This window comes from Melanerpes formicivorus, unplaced genomic scaffold, assembly GCF_026170545.1.
Source record: "Melanerpes formicivorus ecotype bairdi unplaced genomic scaffold, bMelFor1.0.p_v2 SCAF_151, whole genome shotgun sequence".
In the NCBI taxonomy this organism is placed as follows: Eukaryota; Metazoa; Chordata; class Aves; order Piciformes; family Picidae; genus Melanerpes; species Melanerpes formicivorus.
The window spans coordinates 736,900-749,997 of NW_027142503.1; the positions used below are offsets into that span (position 1 = coordinate 736,900).

Sequence of the window (13,098 nt, forward strand, 5' to 3'; positions counted from 1 at the left end):
CCCAGCCTGTAGCTCTGCATGGGATTGCCGTGGCCAAAGTGCAGCATTCGGCACTTGGACTTGTTGAATGCCATCCCATTGGACTCTGCCCATCTATCCAGTCATTTGAGGTCCCTCTGCAGAGCCTTTCCACCCTCTAACTGACTAACATCTGCTCCTTACTTGGTGTCATCTGCAAACTTGCTGATGACAGACTCAACCCCCTCATCCAGATCATCAGTGAAGATGTTAAAGAGGATGGGGCCCAGCACTGATCCCTGGGGGATGACACTGGTGACTGGCCGCCAGCCGGATGTGGCACCATTCACCACCATTCTCTGGGCCTGACCCTCCAGCCAGTTTCTAACCCAGCACAGAGCATTGTGGTCCAAGCCACAAGCTGACAGCTTAGCCAGCAGTTTGCTGTGGGGGATGGTGTCAAAGGCCTTGCTGAAGTCCAGGTAGACCACATCCACAGGCCTCCCCACGTCCACCAGATGGGTCACCTGATCATAGAAGGAGTACATTCATATAGGATGATGAATGAGGAGTAGATCTTATGCCTAACTATAGTACTGCTCCCAGAGGAAAGAGGAACACAAACGTGAACAAAAGAGAATACATTAATTGCTGTGGCCAAAGTGCAGCACTTGGCACTTAGACTTGTTAAATGCCAGCCCATTGGACTCCGCCCATCTGTCCAGTCGGTCGAGGTCCCTCTGCAGAGCCCTTCTACCCTCTAACTGACTAACATCTGCTCCGAACTTGGGAATATGTTTTGAAATGACAATGCAACAAAACAAGCCAGTAGCTGGGAAGTAACTGCTCATCTCCCTTGATTTAGCTGTTGCCCCTCCTCCAAAAGAACCCAAGGCTTAAAGACAGGAGCCTGGGCTGAAGTATGTTTTATATTTAATGGGGTTTCACTAAATTAAGGGAACTGTATTAAAAAAAGTTAAAATTTTAACATGCTGTATATCTAATTGTGATCCCTTGGGCAAATTATTTTAGTTTGCAAGGCAAAGAGGCTGGTCTGGAGCCAAAGCACCCAGAGCAACAGTAGATTACTTCTTCCTTCATAGATGCTTTTAATTGTTTGGTTTAGAAAAATCCTGTTGGTGCAGTCAAAGACAACTTTTTCATAATAAAGATTGTGCAGGCCCAGGTCTCATGAAACACCTGTTCAAGCCCCCCAAAATAAAATTCAGCTTTCTCATTTCTTCTGTATTTGTGTATTTGATCCTTTCCTGTTACAGCAGCCCATAACATTTTCATGTTCCATCTGCTACTGAATGAAACATAAATAGTATCAATGTCAAATATAACAATGACTGTGTGATACCAGGTTCCAATCAATAGTCTCTTTGCAGGCTTTTCTTAAGTTACTTTTTACAGAGCATTCATATGCTTGGCAGAGAGAAGAGAGGAAAAACAGCAAAATGCCAAAGATGGAATGATACCAGGTCATGGATGAAGTAATCAGTGTGTTTGTTTGGAACCTGTGTGATAGTATTTTTCCTGACAAATGTGAAATTAAATTTATTATTATTACTGGACTGTAATAGTCCGAATAGTCTAATACATAACACTGGTATAGAGTTCTGGGGCTAAATTGAGTTTTTGTGTGGCTGGGTGGAATGCCCATCTTGGTTGGATAGAAACATGTCGTAAGGCTTTTTTTACCCAAGCTCTTCTGCCAAGTGTGTTCAGGAAGTGGCTTTGGCAGCTGTAACAAAATTAAATGTGGACTTTAGGAAAGAAAGTATAAAAAGGAATGCTAAGGGGTAGAGAAAAGATCACCCATGCCTGTCACTGAAAAAAAAAAAACTTGTCCAAATTATCAAACTCCATTTTTTCCTACATGTAGACACAGCATCATATTTTTTTTCCAAATTGATAGCTTATATAATAGCAATAATATCAAAAACCTGCTGAGCCTAGCTGTACATAATGATGAAAACAATTTTCTTTACGAGGGTCCATTTTGCAATGGTCCACTTTATGTCTGGAAAAAAGGAGACAGCATTTAGCGTTGACTGGCAAGGCAGCCACAGACTACTTCATTTAAAAGTGATTATGTTGTATGACCACACAGGTTAGAAACCTATTAGAAACATGCTTTATTTTTATCCTACTCTCTTAAGGTTACTAATATGAATATTTCAGTAACAGTGCCTGCAACCTTCCTCACAGTGCTAGATAGCTACCTATAATACAAGCACAGCCTTTATGTTCCTGTTCTTTTAGGGTCAAATCACAGATCTTTTCCAGATACTTGAAAAGCAGGAGTTCAAAATCTGTTTTGTATTGAATGGGTAATTAAGGGGTTATTGCAAATCAGGAGCTATTTCAGAACTGCTAATAGGGAAAACAGAACATTGGTAAATGTAGTAGCAATGAGTCATACTGTGATGCATTTGATGTTAATCTTGGGGAAAAAATTACCATTTTCTTATAAATAATATTGATAAATCCTAAAATTTAGAGAGAAAAGTAGATACTTAATAGAAATCTTAATGTCAGGAAAATATGCCATAAAGTTCACAGTTAATTGATTTACTTGAGTATTCAGAGCATGACAATATATGAAATAATATAATTTTATGGTGGAAGAAGAGACAAGAAAAAAAATACTTTGGAAGGAGTTCAGTGCATGACTAAAGATAAGGAAGTATATTGTATATGTTACCCAGATGGCAAAGGCTGTGCTTGCAATGTCATAAATGGCAGCTGTGATAAGTTTGTTTTGGGGAAGAAACTTTGCCTTTCCCTTTTTGTTTTTCATACTGACTTTGCTATTTTCTTCTCATTTTTGTTTTTTGTTTGTTTTGTAAAGTTCAGTTTTTCATTACATATGCACAGAACTTTTAGACAGATGATTTGCTTGCAGCTGTGCCCACTGACTACTTGTTATTTCTAAAGAAATGAAACATTTTCTTCATTAAGAATATTTCCTGTATGATGTATCTGCTTCTGTTGAGATTTGCCTTGGTATGTGTCTGATTTTTAGCTGAATACTTGTGATTGAGTATATTGTCTGAAGTTGTTAGTTGGTTTGGAATAGTTTGATATTATTTGTCACAATTGTTTGCATGCTTCTACTGCTGTGTGGATTTAACCATACATAAACCAATTCAACTTTCTATTGCATTATAGAGGCAATACATTGCATTAAATAAGATCTCAGACTGAGATGCAGGGCCTCTGGGTTTTATTTCAAGTCTTTATTGTTTACTAAGTTTGTGGACTTATACAAGTGACCTCATCTCTCTGTACTGGTTTCCTTGGCTGTAAAATGCATTTGAGTGGTTTATCATTCTTGAGCATTTTGTGATTTCATGGTCAAAAGCCCTCTATAAGTGCAAAATCTTGTTTTTCTAGCACTGAGGAGCAGAGGAAATTATTTGTGAAAGTAAAACATATCAGGAATAGTATGGCCAGCAGGAGCAGGAAGGTCATTCTGTCTCTGTACTCAGCACTGGTTAGGCCACACCTTGAGTCCTGTGTCCAGTTCTGGGCCCCTCAGTTTAGGGAAGATGTTGAGTTGCTGGAACGTGTCCAGAGAAGGGCAACAAAGCTGGTGAGGGGTTTGGACCACAAGCCCTATGAGGAGAGGCTGAGAGAGTTGGGGTTGTTTAGCCTGGAGAAGAGGAGGCTCAGGGGAGACCTCATTGCTGTCTACCACTACCCTGAAGGGAGGTTGTAGCCAGGTGGGGGTTGGTCTCTTCTCCCAGGCAACCAGCACCAGAACAAGAGGACACAGTCTCAAGCTGCACCAGGGGAGGTTTAGGCTGGATGTTAGGAAGAAGTTCTTCACAGGAAGAAAGAATGGCCATTGGAATGTGCTGCCCAAGGAGGTGGCGGAGTCGCCATCACTGGAGGTGTTTAGGAAGAGACTGGATGGGGTGATTGGTGCCATGGTTTAGTTGATTGGGTAGTGTTGGGTGATAGGTTGGACTCAATGATCTTGAAGGTCTTTTCCAACCTGGTTAATTCTATTCTATTCTATTCTATTCTATTCTATTCTATTCTATTCTATTCTATTCTATTCTGTTCTATTCTATTCTATTCTATTCTATTCTATTGAATTAGAAGGAGAAACCAATATAAAAGTTTAGAAATCTTGACTCTTCTTTTACCATAACTGTTGCAACACGGTTCCTGAAAATACATCTCTCTGTTGATGGCTCATTTATTTTGGAAGATTTGTTGGAAATGGATCTTATGTTGGCTACTTAGAATTCTATGCAAGCATGGGTGAGCATTTCTATTTACAGCATGTTTGATATTTATCACAAACTCCAAGAGTAAGCTGCATATAAATATATTTCATTCAAAGCTGTCTCTACCTAGTCAGTAACTAAAGCAAAGTAAAGCACTTAGAGTGAGCTGGGAAAGTTCTGAGTGTTAAAATATTTTTTTATTATGAATCCCATTTTCTGCAATGCCTCCACACTTTTATCACCTCTATTAATGCCATTTTACATCCACCTTTAGCTCTGGGAAGAAATAATTCTAAATATTTCAGAAATTTCCTTTAACCTTTAAGTGTTCAGAGAGAAAATGATATCAGCTTGAATAATGGCCAGTGTTTGGAAACCGAATGATTATATCTCAGTTCTGTATCAGGAGTGTTAAAACAACTTTATACAAGAGAATACTAGAAGAAAAAGTCAAGAGTTGCAGCCAGACATCCTTCTGGTTTTCAGCAGGTTTATTTAATTAACTAAAGCCTAATACAAGAGCTCATGGCTCTAAGATAAAGCACATTTAATATGGAAGTAAGCTTGTATGACAAGGAATTTCCATAATATATTGTCCTAATTTGATCTTAAGAGGGGGGGGGGGGGGGGGGGGAAGGCAGTTTAAAGCCATCAGATAAACATAGTTTACTTGGCATTCAGGAAGAATTATACTATTTTTCTAGAGATAGTCACTTATTTCAACAGATTTCCAAGGGGCAAACCCACTCTTAATTCTTTATCTTGACATAAGCAGATTTAGAGCTACAGAGGTTATTGGTGCAAATAAATTATCTTTTGATCTTTTTCTGCATATGAATCAAAGTTCAATTGGTGAAAATTTTTTGCTTAAAAAGCAGCAGCTTTTCACAGTTGGAATTGTGCCAATATGAAATGGAATTTCACTCAAATACTTCATATGACAAGATTTATTTTAAGTGAAGTTCCTTAATATAGCTACTGAGGCCACTGAATTTTCACCATTAAAGCTGTGTTAGATGAGGAGTCAGAGAGACAAGAGGGGAGTGTTGCCTTTGTGAGCAGTCGGTTTTACCATTAATATCACTGCAACACCAAAGTCATCGGTTTTGATTAAAGAGTTTTCAAATCACAGCAACAAAAGACAGGATCAGGAATTCAGATTCTAAATTTTCCTGTCATCACTGCTGAGGATGGCAAAACAAAAAGTGAAGTAGTGTAGTGAGGGAGTAGTAAGGGATTTGCAACCACCACGAGCTTTTTGTAGGCTTATGGAATTTACAATGTAATACACATTTCTATAGATAGTCATCCTTCAATAAGACAAACAAGTGCTCAAGAAATTGTTTAAGATGCACTGCTAGGTTTTTGGAACATTTGGAATATAATATTTGGAAAATATGGAATATAATATTTGGAAATATCCCGTGAATTACTATAAACAATTAGATGTCGCCAAATCATAGGCTTTATTTTACCACACTTCAGTATCAAATTGCTCTCTAATTTTTGTTTGCTGGGGAATAGTTGCTGCACATGAAGACAGGGAATGATTATTTTGCCAGATGTGGGTATTTATTGTTATGGCAGGATGATTTCAGGACTTGAACATCTCTGTGATGAAGAAAGACTGAGACAACTGGGGATGTTTAGACTCACAGGAGAAGGCTGAGAAGGGATCTTACCAACATCTATAAATATCTGAGGGGTGGTGTCAAGATGGAGGTGGCAGTCTCTTTTTAGTTGTACCCAATGATAGGACAAGTAACAACAGGTACAAGCTAGCGCACAGGAGGTTTCACCTCAAGACGAGGAGATGATTCTTTACAGTGAGGGTGACAGAGTGCTGGAACAGTTTGCCCAGAGAGATGTTTTGGTCAACTGAGCAGAAATTATAAAGTCTTATCAGTCTCTCCCTATTCATTCTCATTTGGGAAGACAGAGAGATCTATTCTCTGCAGCACATCTGCACTCAACATAGCATAATAATCTCCATGGCCTAGTATCCATGGTGAGATTTCACCTACAGACTATGGGAAAGCAGGAATTAATTGTCCAGTAACTGTACAGGGCTCATAGCTTTTTTTTTTTTTTTTCACTCTGAGATGAAAATGTGTTGGTTTCTCATGATTAAGTAGTAGTTTTTTATTAAAATGCATTGATACATTAAACAAAAAGTTCTCATTCCAACTTTTAACAGCAGCAGTGCACAAACACTGTTCATGGCTAGTGTCAATCCAGTGCTGCTTCCAACATACTGTGTGCTTGAGGTATGTGGCCTGAGGTTGTTGCATAGAGAATTATTTATTAATTAATGTATTCTCTTTTGTTCACGTTTGTGTTCCTCTTTGCTCTGGGAACAGTACTATAGTTGGGCATAAGATCTACTCCTCATTCATCATCCTATATGAATGTACTCCTTCTATGATCAGGTGACCCATCTGGTGGACATGGGGAGGCCTATGGATGTGGTCTACCTGGACTTCAGCAAGGTCTTTGACACCGTCCCCCAAAGCAAACTGCTGGCTAAGCTGTCAGCTCGTGGCTTGGACCACAACACTCTGTGTTGGGTTAGGAACTGGCTGGAGGGCCGACCCCAGAGAGTGGTGGTGAATGGTGCCACATCCGGCTGGCGGCCAGTCACCAGTGTCATCCCCCAGGGATCAGTGCTGGGCCCTGTCCTCTTTAACATCTTCATTGATGATCTGGATGAGGGGGTTGAGTCAGTCATCAGCAAGTTTGCAGATGACACCAAGTAAGGAGCAGATGTTAGTCAGTTAGAAGGTGGAAAGGCTCTGCAGAGGGACCTTGACCGACTGGACAGATGGGCAGAGTCCAATGGAATGGCATTCAACAAGTCCAAGTGCCGAGTGCTGCACTTTGGCTACGGCAATCCCATGCAGAGCTACAGGCTGGGGTCGGAGTGGCTGGAGAGCTGCCAAACAGAGAGGGACCTGGGGGTGCTGATCGACAGCCGCCTGAATATGAGCCAGCAGTGTGCCGAGGTGGCCAAGAAGGCCAATGGCATCCTGGCCTGCATTAGGAATAGTGTGGCCAGCAGGAGCAGGGAAGTCATTGTGCCCCTGTACTCTGCTTTGGTTAGGCCGCACCTTGAGTACTGTGTCCAGTTCTGGGCCCCTCAGTTTAAGAAGGACATCGAGACACTTGAACGTGTCCAGAGAAGGGCAACAAAGCTGGGGAGAGGCCTCGAGCACAAGCCCTATGAGGAGAGGCTGAGGGAGCTGGGATTGTTTAGCCTGGAGAAGAAGAGGCTCAGGGGTGACCTCATTGCCCCCTACTACTACCTGAAAGGTGGTTGTAGCCGGGAAGGGGTTGGTCTCTTCTCCCAGGCAACCAGCACTACAACAAGAGGACACAGTCTCAAGCTGCACCAGGGGAGGTTTAGACTCGAGGTGAGGAGATAGTTCTTCACAGAGAGAGTTGTTTGTCATTGGAATGTGCTGCCCAGGGAGGTGGTGGAGTCACCGTCCCTGGAGGTGTTCAAGAGGAGATTGGATGTGGCACTTGGTGCCATGGTCTAGTCATGAGGTCTGTGTTGGACTCAATGATCCTTGAGGTCTCTTCCAACCTTAGTTATACTGTGATACTGTGATACTGTGCCTTCAAAAAAGGAAGCCAAAGGAGGAAAACATTCAGGTGAATCCATGGATTGCAGGGAAGAGGCTCTGAGATCTGACTGCAAACGGCTGCACATACCATGTAGTAAAAAAAACGTTGTTTTTAGCTATTTGAAGATGACATGAGTGGCAGTGGGGACCTCTCACATTCAATCTTGTTAATATAAAACCTAGAGATATCCTATATTTTCACAACAATATTGGAAATTAAAGGTTGCATTTCAAGTGTGGGGTTTGGTTTTGAGTAATGCAAATTCTTTTTATCATCAAAATACATATCAGTGGTTTGGGAAAATGACAGGAATTACACCAATGGTGAATTGAAATTTACATGTATTTGAGCTCCTAATGTGATAACAGAGTTTCTGTCCTCTGATTGCATTCACTGATATCCCTCTTTAGTTACTTTAGGAATAAAAGTGCTTTTGCTCTGGCAATTTCTCAACAAAACAGATTAATAGAAAGAGAGATTGGTCATTGGAATGTGCTGCCCAGGGAGGTGGTGGAGTCACCATCACTGGAGGTGTTTCAGAAGAGACTGGATGGGGTGCTTGGTGCTGTGGTTTAGTTGATTAGATAGTGTTGGATGATAGGTTGGACACGATGATCTCGAAGGTCTCTTCCAACCTGGTCTATTCTATTCTATTCTATTCTATTCTATTCTATTCTATTCTATTCTATTCTATTCTATTCTATTCTATTCTAAGCTCATTAAGTGGTAGTATTAGTTGGGGGTCTTAACATTTCTTCAACATAAAACATACAGAGTTTTTAGTATTGCTTCTAAATCAGATGCATTGTTAGAATTTTATGGATTGTTTTGGGTTTTCTTCCCAAATGCTGCTTAGTCTCTGTGACAAGGATATTTTGAATTCCAGAAATAATTCTGCAGTATTAATGACATTTCTCAAGAATTTATTTCTTTGAAGTAATCTGAAGTAGAGACTGTGCTAAACTATAATTGTTACCACATACTACTTCTAGAGATAAGCAATGAGGTTGCTGCTTGTATCCTTTTGAGTTTTCATGTGTGTCCTTTTATGCAGGAAGTCCTGAATTTATCCCACACAAATTTTTAAGGTCATTAGCTGGTACATAGGGTTGGGCTAGGCAATACTAACTTTCACTGATTCTGGTAAAACTGCAGCCTGATTTACTCCTATCCTCCTTCACTCAACCATCTGCAGACATCTAGGTGTTAGTTGGTTGGGTTTGTGTAATAAGCTAATGTTTTGAACTGCAACTGAACTGGGAGACTACACATTGTAAGTATTCATTTTATTGTACACCAAGGCTAAGAAAAGAATACATCTTCCTAGTTAATACTCTGCAGTTGTCCTGTGGTTTTACAATGACAGCTTTTAATCTCCTTTGTTGAGAAATTGCCAGAGCAAAAGTACTTTTATTCCTAAAGTAACAAAAGAGGGATATCAATGAATGCAATCACAGGATAGGAACTCTGTTATCACATTAGGAGCTCAGATGCATGTAAAGAGATATTAATTGACAATAATTAATGTCCTATTAATTTATAGCCAGAAAGAAAAATCACCTCCCAAGGGCTTAGCTGCCATAGTTTGTGAATTATATTTTGGTGATAAAAGCGGTATTTCCCTTCAGTATACATGACTGTTTCTCTGCATGAATTGATATTTTAGAAGAGACTTATTACATTTTTATGAAAATGTAGCTCTTCATTTTTTTCTGTAAACTATTTCATGAAAAAACCCACTGATTTATCTTAGAATTACTTGAGACTGGGCTGTATTGTATAAATGCCAGAAGCAGCATACCACTGGAGCTTGTCTCTACTATGCGGTCTCACTTAACATCCAGCACATGGTTTCTTCTCACCTGCCTTCTTTGTGGTTGTTCTAGATACAGAATCGCAGAACAAACCAGCTTGGAAAAGGCCTTTGAGATCATCAAGTCCAAACTACCACCCAACACCATCTAATCAACTAAACCATCCAGTCTCATTTTAAACACTTCCAGGGACAGTGACTCCACCATCTCCCTGGGCTACACATTACAATGGCCAATCTCTCTTTCTGTGATGAATTTCTTCCTCATCTTCAGCCTATATCTCCACTGGTACAGCTTGAGACTGTGTCCTCTTGTTCTGGTGCTGGTTGCCTGGGAGAAGAGACCAGCCCACACCTGGCTACAACCTCCCTTCAGGTAGTTGTAGATGTCAGTAAGGTCTCCCCTGAGTCTCCTCATCTCCAGGCTTAACAACCCCAGCTCCCTCAGCCTCTCCTCATAGGGCTTATGCTCCAAACCCCCCAGCTTTGTTGCCCTTCTCTGGACATGTTCCAGCAATTCAACATCTTTCCTAAACTGAGGGGCCCAGAACTAGACATAGGACTCAAGGTGTGGCCTAACCAGTGCTGAGTACAGGGGCACAATGACTTCCCTGCTTCTGCTCACTACACTATTCCTGATACATGCCAGGATGCCATTGGGTTTCTTGGCCACCTGGGCACATTGCTGGCTCATGTTCAGCCAGCTGTCAACCAGTACCCCCAGGTTGTCTTCCACGAGGTTACTGTCCCTTACTGTTTACAATTGCCAGACTCCCTACTTCTGTCATATGCACCTATCTAGACTTTACTAGAGTAGCAAAGACTTGCTATTTAAAATACATAAATAATTCTTGACTGAAAGCAGTTAGGAAGTACTCACATGGACAAGTCTACTAGCCAGTGTGGCAGAGGAGTGGGGTTGAATTTCTGCATAATTTTAACAGAACTTTTTCTTCTGTAAAAACACAAAAGCGAAATACTTCAGCAGGCACAAAATAAGTATGATATATGCCCATGCTCCCATGTAGCACATATATTTTTATGCAATACAAATTCATGACAAATGATCTGGAGCGTGGAGAAGAGGAGGCTCAGGGGAGACCTTATTGCTGTCTACAGCTACCTGAAGGGAGGTTGTAGCCAGGTAGGGGTTGGTCTCTTCTCCCAAGTAACCAGCATCAGAACAAGAGAACACAGTCTCAAGCTGCACCAGGGGAAGTTTAGGCTTGAGGTGAGGAGAAAGTTCTTCACCGAGAGAGTTGTTGGCCATTGGAATGTGTTGCCCAGGGAGGTGGTGGAGTCACCCTCCCTGGAGGTGTTCAAGAGGGGATTGGACGTGGCACTTGGTGCTATGGTTTAGTAGTCATGAGGTCTGTGGTGACAGGTTGGACTTGATGATCTTTGAGGTCTTTTTCAACCATGTTGATTCTATGATTCTATGATCCAGGGGCTTGGGAGTTTTGTTTTGGGGTGGCTTTTTTTTTCCCTTTTTTCAGTGATATGGATTTTCAAGAGGATGATTCTGCAGGAATGAATGCATGATGTTTTGTGTATTACAGCAGGCAAAATGAGATTAAATCAAATAACACTAGCTACAAAGTCATGAGTGTATCATCTTATGAAAGAGCTGTTGCTTATTATCTCAATTAACAAGTCACAGGTAAGGACCTTTTTTTTTTTGTAAAGAAAATGTTTTTAACCAGGAATTTAAAACTTTGCTTTTTTAAATGAAACTTGTAGGGAAATGTAATCATGAAACTATTTGGAGCAAATGTCAAGCAGTGTGAAATTGTACGTGGTAAATTATGGTAGTGATGTAATGAGTACTATACAACAATAAATTAGAAGGTTTGTATCCATTTCAGGTGGAAAGTTCAAAAGCAGCTTTCTAAACGGGATACTGGAAGTGAGAAATTAAAGTTTGTTGTGTTATAAGCTGTAAAAAGAATTGTAAGATAGGAAGGAAATGATCTTGTAGCTAGAAATTAGCCTGTGGGTCCAAAAATATTAGGGCTTAGCTTGCTGTTGTCTCTGAAAGGATGTTGAAATTTGGTTACTCTTTCTTGATTATGATTGTTACACTGATTTTATCCCATTTCATTTGTTAGAAGGCTTGGCAGAGTGCCACTTCCCCTGTCCTTCACATGCCTGGAAATGGTTTCCAGGATTAGTTGCTCTGTCACCTTCACAGAGACTGAGGTGATACTGAGCAGCCTGTAGATCACTGGGTCCCTTCTACCCCTTTTAGAGTCACTTTGATTGATCTAAGATTATCATGAATAGCCTTACAGTAAAATCATCCAGCTCCCTCAGCACGCCTGTCCACCTCAAGGCCCATCCATTTATCTGTTTCATTTGCTTAAGCATTCCCCTATCTTGCCCTGTCAGCCTTAATACACTTTCCCCATGTCCTCTGGGACCTGTGATAACTGAAGGCTGGTCTTGCTAGTAAAGACAGAAGCAAAGAAGGGTTCAGTACAGCAGTCTTTTCTGTGTTCTGTGTAACTAGGTCCCCACCTCACTCAGCAGAGGGGCTACATTTCCCCTAGTCTTCCTTACAAAAGCCTTTCTTCTTGTCTTTGACAGTAAAGCATTCTTTCCATGTTGCACTTTATGTAACCGAGTATAAGAACGAAAGTTTAACATAAAATCAGTACATATATGTTTAATACACAGCTCACATAAAATCAACATGAATATCCAGTGCTACTGGACAACAATCAGTGACTTCAGTCTTGGCAGAATGTTAATGAAAACAAAAGGAAGAGAACTCATTTGTTGCTTCACCCTGCAAAACGAAATTACTGGGGGCGGAAATGATCTATTACTTTCCTTTTAACAGATTTCAGTGGCATTGCTAAAGGTCTTGATATAGCTGCATTTTGAAATCCAAAAAATTTGATCAGCTGTTCATGGTTTTTTTTTTTGGACTGTTACTATTTGAGATCTTTTCCGTTCTGATTAGTTTATCAGAGTTTCCATAGAGCCAGGAATTCTCTTGTTGCAAACGACGACTGCTAATGGCTATAACTCAAACCCTTGTGAACTTCAGTAAACTTTCTGTGGTATTCTAAGAATGTTCAAGTTAAAATTTTCTGCTGAAGAAATGTGTTTCTGAAGGGTTTATTCTTGGAATATTGAAAGTAAATTTGCAGGTGACACCAAGCTGGGGGCAGTTGTGGATCTGTTAGACAGTACAAGAGCTCTGAAGAGGGACCCTGGCAGGCTGGACAGATGGGCAGAGTCCAAGGGCATGAGATCTAAGTGCCGGGTTGTACACATTGGCCACAACAACCCCATGCAGTGCTACAGGCTGGGGTCAGAGTGGATGGAGAGCAGCCAGGCAGAAAGGGACCTGGGGGTAATGGTAAACAATGGGCTGAACATGAGTCTGCAGTGTGCCCAGGTGGCCAAGCAGGCCAATGGCATCCTGGCCTGCATCTGGAATAGTATGGA

At 40.9% G+C, this 13,098-nt stretch overlaps 1 protein-coding gene across 1 annotated transcript in view; it reads left to right on the forward strand.

Moving 5' to 3' along the window:
- LOC137456979 (kinesin-like protein KIF6) overlaps positions 1 to 13,098 on the forward strand; it is a 133,973-nt gene that overhangs the window by 104,589 nt on the left and 16,286 nt on the right. The gene's annotated exons all lie outside the window — the stretch shown is intronic.